The following is a 7069-nucleotide window of genomic DNA, read 5'->3' as shown; positions in this document are numbered from 1 at the left end:
TCACTGGTGTCCCTGCTCTAGCATTTGCCCCTCCAGTGCATCCTCAATTGTCCTACCGGTATGATATTTCTAAAAAGTGAAATGATCTCATGGAAAGCCTGGGCCAGACTTGTGGGTTTAAATCCGAGCTCTGCCTCTTAACTAACTGTGTGACTTTGGGCAGGTAACTTCACCTCTATGTGTATCGGTTTCCTCATCTATAAAAAGAGAATGATAGTAGAACTTAATTCGTTGTGAGATAAATGAGGCAATATTTGTTAAGTGTTTGTAGCACTCAATAAATGCACGTGTTAGCCATGTCACTCCTATAGCTTCAGTAACGTTGGAGTGTTGAGGGTAAGCAGGAAGTAGAAAGACATAAAGCAGGAGATAGGTAGGCTGAGGCCAGATCATGGAAGGTTAGAGTCTCAAGTTGGGGTCCCTGGGAAAACAGGCTCCGTGATGGAGGTTAGTGCAAAGGAAATTTATTGGTGAGTGTTCTTGGGTTCTGTGCCTGAATGGTCAGGCCAAGAAGCAGGATCAGGCAGAGGGAGAAGTTGAGCTGAGGTGAGGTCACGATACAGCCTCAGTCACTCCCGCAGGGAGTGACATCTGCCTCAGAGTGTTTTATGCAAAGCCCAAGAGCTATCCAACCACTAAAAAGAAATGATAATTAGGTAACGAGATAGAGGTGCCAATTATCGCTACAATGGCAAGTATATTACAATATATAAATGTATCAAATTAACGTTGCTGTATACCTTAAGTTTACACGAGGTTATAAGTCAAATATATTTCAATAAAAAAAGGAGCACAAGCGTTATTCCATACAAAGGGTTTAGAACATTGCCTGGCACATAATAAATGCTCAAATAAGTGCCCAAGTAATGTTAGCTATTACTAAAGATGCAGATTCTCAGACTTTACTTTAGACCTACTGGCTCAGAATCCTTGAGGGCTGATCCTAGGAATAGACATTTTCTAAGTACCTTCTCCCCTCTCCAGAGTCTTCTGATCCTCACCGAAGCTTGAGAAACACTGGTTTCCCTAGAAAACTCATCAATTTCCTTGTCCATCTGGCGAACATTTTCAAGACTCAGCTCAAATGTCACCTCTTGTACAAAACTTTCCTGGATCAGACCTCCCATCCCTCCTTTGCCTGCCTCCCTCTTACCGTGTGTAGACCACGATCACAGCATCTATAACACTTTGGCTGTCTGTCTCCCCTTACTAGACAGTGAGCTCCTTCCTTGGGGGCAAAGACTTTGAATCCCCAGCACCTACCACAGAGACTAGCATGAAATAGGAGTTCAAGAGAGGATGGTCAAGAGGATGTGACGGCCAGACCTATTTTGGGTCTCTTTAGAAGCTCAGCACCAAGTGCTGCCTACTCTAGTCTCTGAAATTGTAAGTGTGGCATCCATATACTCCTATTACTTAAGACATAGTTGGCAACTTTGGAATTTTTTAAAATTTTATTGACATATAGTTGATTTGGAATTTTGTATTTATCCCTTAAAAGTTTGAACTTTGTATTGCTTTTTGTGTGTGTGTGTGTGTGTGTGTGTGTGTGTGTGTGTGTGTGTGGTGCACGGGCCTCTCACTGTTGTGGCCTCTCCCGTTGCGGAGCACAGGCTCCGGACGCACAGGCTCAGCAGCCATGGCTCACGGGCCCAGCCGCTCCGCGGCATGTGGGATCTTCCCAGACCGGGGCACGAACCCGTGTCCCCTGCATCGGCAGGCGGATTCTCAACCACTGCGCCACCAGGGAAGCCCTGTATTGCTTTTTATAATAATAAAAGAAATTTATGCTCACTATATTAAAAAGTAAGCAAAAATTACCCATAATCTCACAACCCAGAGATAACTGTTATTAACTTATATGTGTATTTCCTTCATATTTTTTTCTGTACATGTATATTTAACATAATGGGTTGCCATATTCAAATCAAGTCCACAAAAGAAAAGGGAACCCTCCTATACTGTTGGTGGGAATGTAAGTTGGTGCAGCCACTATGGAAAAAAGTATGGAAGTTCCGCAGAAAACTAAAAATAAAGCTACAATATGACCCAGCAATCCCAGTCCTGGCATATACCTGGACAAAACTATAATTCAAAAAGATACATGCACCCCTATGTTCATAGCAGCACTATTCACAATAGCCAAGACATGGAAACAGCCTAAATGTCCACCGATAGATGAATGGATAAAGAAGAAGTGGTACATATATACAATGGAATACTACTCAGCCATAAAAAAGGACAAAATAATGCCATTTGCAGCAACCTGGATGCAACTAGAGATTATCATACTAAGTGAAATAAGTCAAAGAGGAAGAGAAATACCATATGATATCACTCATATGTGCAATCTAAAATATGACACAAATGAACCTATCTACAAAACAGAAACAGACTCACGGACATAGAGAACAGACTTGTAGTTGCCAAGGGGGAGGGAGGAAGGAAAGGGATGGACTGAGAGTTTGGGGTTAGTATATGCAAACTATTACATTTAAAATGGATAAGCAACAAGGTCCTACTGTATAGCACAGGGAGATATACCCAATCTCTTGGGATAAACCATAATGGAAAAAAATATTTAAAAGTAATGTATATATGTGTATAACTGAGCCACTTTGCTGTACAGCAGAAATTAGCACAACATTGTAAATCAGCTATACTTCAATGAAAAGAAATTGTAAAAAATCAAGTCCACAAATATTTATTGAGCTCCTACTATATGCCAGCCACTAGTCTAAGCACAGGGGATACAGCAGTGAAGGAAATAAACGAAATCTCTGTTCTCATATAACTCACAGTCACGTTGGAGGAGATAACCAAAAAAGTGAGTAAATGATACTGCAATGGAGAAAAATAAATTTGAGAAGGAAGGAAGGAGAGTTGGGGGAGGGTGTTTTGAGATTTGAAAGCAGTGAGGGAATGATCCATGAGGCTATCTGGGGAAGAACAGTCCAGCAAAAGGAATCATAAGTACGGAGGAATTGGAATATACCTGATTGTTCAAGGGCCAGCGAGGTGGCCACTGTGGCTGGAGCACAGTGACCAGAGAAGGAAGTGGGAATGAGGTCCTAAAGTCTTAAAGGTAAAGGCAGGGTGGAGCGGTGCAAACCCTGTAGGGCCTTTAGGCGGCTGTAAGAACTTTGGGCTTTTATTCTGAGTGAGACGGAGAGCATCTCTGGATACCTAACATGGTTTCCAGTTCTTTGCTACCATGTATCGGGCTTTGTGATTTTTCTGTACAAATCACTGCTCATATCTCTGAGTACTTCCCTAGGAAAAATTTCTAGAAGATAAATTCTTTGGTCACAGGGTACAAATACTTTGAGGCTCTTGTTTCATATTGCCAAGACTGCTTTCTAGAAAGTCTGCATCCACTTACAATGTAATTTATTTTTTTTGATCTTTAAAATCAGTTTTTTTAATTGGAGTATAGTTGCTTCATACTGCTGTGCTAGTTTCTGCTGTACAGCAAAGTGAATCAGTCATACGTATACATATATCCCCTCCTTTTTGGATTTCCTTCCCATTTAGGTCACCACAGAACACCAAGTAGAGGCCCCTGTGCTATACAGTAGGTTCTCATTAATTATCTATTTTATTACAATATAATATAATTCAACAAATATTTATTGATCACCTACTACATGGCAGACAGGAAATACACTGGTGAACAAGATGACTCTTTCATCCTAGCAATTTCACTCTGGCCAGCATTGTGTCAGAGTGCTTGCCAACACTAAGTTCTTAAAAAGCTTCAAGCAACAAAAGGTAGAAAAGAATGCTCCAATAATTTGAATGATGAAAAATATGTTGCTATTACGTTCCTTTGGATTTATTTGATTATGAGTGAGGTTGAATTCCTTCCCACACCTTTTCTAGCTAATCAGCCAATTGTCCTATTTTTCTTTAAGTTCTTTAAAACCTTTGAAAATAATTTAAAGGAGGCAAGAAGTTTGGAAACATTAAAAGACTTAACATATATCTTGGGAAATAAGTAGTCCTCAGGTCAAATACATAGGCTTTAGACACTGATTTGAAGGAAAAAATATATATAATGTGACTCTCATGTTCTGGAGAGGGCTTTTTAGTCAGGAGCACCTGGCTTATTTCCAGAGAACTTGAGTATTTTCACTCTGGGTGAGACCTTCCCACTGAGTTCTGTGACATGAGCTGGAATGGTAGGAGGCTTGCCTTCAACAACCTCAACATCCCAGTGTTTACCTAATAGCCCGCTTTATTGAACATCAAACCTGCTTTGAAAGCATTTATATTTTCAAGCTGTATCACTTCTTGAGGTTTTCAACGGCACAAATTTTCTAACCTCTGTATGAAGTAGGACTTTAATCCACTAACCCTCCGAGGGTGTACCCTGCTACAGAGGTATAGCAGGAAGGACACTGGACTGTGATAAGCGAAAATTTTTAAACCCCCTAGCCCTCCATAAAAACATTTCCCCCCGCTTTTTATTGAGATATAAGTGACATATAACATTGTGTAAGTTTAAGGTGTATGACATATTGATTTGTTACATTCATATTGTTATAGATTGCCACTGTCGTGTTAGCTAAAACCTCTGTCACCTCACATAATTATCATTTCTTCTAGTGGTGGGAACAAATAAGATCTAGTCTCTTAGCACGTTTAACGTTTATAATATGATTTTCTTGTCTACGATCGCTGTACTGCACATTAGATCTCCAGGACTTATTTATCTACTAGTTGCAAATATGTGTCCTTAAACATCTCTCCTATTCCCCCACCCCCAGCCCCTGGTAACCATCATTCCACAATCTGTTTTTTTAAGTTTAGTTTAGTTTTGTTTTGTTATTTTTTTTCAGATTCCACATATCAGTGATATCACACAGTATTTGTATTTCTCTGTCTGACATTTTCCCCACTTTTAATAGCGGTTACCTTTGAGGAGAGAGAACCAGGGGTGAGAAGAGGGGATTTAATTTACCTTTTGTATCTTTCCATAGTTTGAATTTTATTTTATTTTATTTTATTTTATTTATTTATTTATTTATTTTGCGGTACGCGGGCCTCTCACTGTTGTGGCCTCTCCCGTTGCGGAGCACAGGCTCCGGACGCGCAGGCTCAGCGGCCGTGGCTCACGGGCCCAGCCGCTCCACGGCATGTGGGATCTTCCCGGACCGGGGCACGAGCCCGTGTCCCCTACATCGGCAGGCAGACTCTCAACCACTGCACCACCAGGGAAGCCCCATAGTTTGAATTTTATAACCTTAAACAAATATGACTTTTAAAACTGTCCAACATGGTTTATCTGGGTGGGAGCTAATGGCTTGTTCTTATTTTTTACTTTGTATCTCTGTTTGTCAGGGGAAAAAAACCCTGAAGAATCATTTATTATTTTAAAAATTTCTGGGGGCTTCCCTGGTGGCGCAGTGGTTGAGAGTCCGCCTGCCGATGCAGGGGACACGGGTTCGTGCCCCGATCCCGGAAGATCCCACATGCCGCGGAGCGGCTGGGCCCGCGAGCCATGGCCGCGGAGCCTGTGTGTCCGGAGCCTGTGCTCCGCAACGGGAGAGGCCACAGCAGTGAGAGGCCCGCGTACAGCAAAAAAAAAAAAAAAAAAAAAAAAAAAAAAAAAAAAATTTCTGTAGTTTTGTAAAACAAAATCTGTGTGTGTGTCTCATATGTCTGCAGGCATATAGACAAAACTGCTAATGTGTGGGCTGGATTTAAAGATTGTTTGGGGAGCTGGGAGTGGAAGAAACGAGTTTCACTTTTTACTTTACACACTTACATACTGTTTAGGTTTGTTGTAGTGAACATGTATTATAGTACATTCTACATTTTTTCAGAGAAGAAATAATAAACCATTTTCCCCCCTGAGGCTAAAAGGGACATGTGCTCATTCTGGAAAATGTAGACTAATATAAAGAAGAAGCTAACAATCATAGCAGTTAACATTTGAGCATGTTTCCTTTCGGGCTTCCTTTTATGCATTATTTTTTTACATAGTTGAGTTCATGCTGTGTATAGTTTTGTATCCTGTTTTTCTCTCTTAAGATTGAAACACAAGCATTTTCCTGTGTCATGATAACATTTGGATGGCTGCATCACACACCATTTTATGGTTTTGTCACAATCCAAGTGGATTAGTCAGCTATTTCTTAAAGTTGAACATTTAGGTTGTTTTCAGTATTTCCATATTACAAATGATTCTTTGATGAGCATCTTAGTAATGAAATCTTCATTTGCATTTCTAAATGTTTCCTTGGAATAGATTCCTAGCGGTGGAATTACTGAACCAAAGAGTAGATTTCCAGAAGCGGGATCAGTGGATTGAAAATATTTTTATGGATAACAAAAGGTTATACCAATTTCTACTCCCCCCAACAGTGTACAAGAGTCGAGCACACAGCTCTCTGGCCAGCATTGTATATCACCCCAACCTTTTTTTTATTGTATATCACCCCAACCTTTTTTTGTGTGTGTCTTTTACCCTTTCTATAGGAAAATGGTAGATGACAGTGTCATATCCATTTTTCATTGTTATTGAGACTGAACATTTTTCATATGCTTATTCACCATTGGTATCCCTTCTTCCGTGAACTCCTATTTCGATTTTTGCCCATTCATTGACTAGACTCTTAGGTTTTTCTTGTCAATCGAAATGAGCTCTTAAAAGATATTAACCCTTTGTCATATTTGCTGCAAATGTAAATATTTTTCACAAGTTTTTTGGTTTTTTAAATGTCTTGGCCGTACACAGTTTTTTTTTTTAAGATAATTAGGTTCTAACTACAGCCGAGTGCCCCCAGTTTCAGCCTGTTTCCCCTTGATTAAATTGAAGAGGTTTGACGAAAGATCTGGAAAGCCCATTTCAGCTAATCCTAAATTTAGATCTGTGAATAAAAGTGTGTGGGACCGATTTAAAGATTGTTCAGTTCATATGCACTTTTTAGATGATTTAAGAAGATGGGGTGGGGGCAGGGATGGAAGCAGTTTGTGCCAGAAATTTTTCAGATTCTGAGGTAAGAAGCCAATTCTCTCCAGTCTCCTGCCTGTTGGGAGGGGGAGTAAATTTTGTGCAAGAACT

The sequence above is a fragment of the Mesoplodon densirostris genome, chromosome X, assembly GCF_025265405.1.
Source record: "Mesoplodon densirostris isolate mMesDen1 chromosome X, mMesDen1 primary haplotype, whole genome shotgun sequence".
Lineage (NCBI taxonomy): Eukaryota > Metazoa > Chordata > Mammalia > Artiodactyla > Ziphiidae > Mesoplodon > Mesoplodon densirostris.
Note: the sequence above shows the minus strand (reverse complement) of the source record.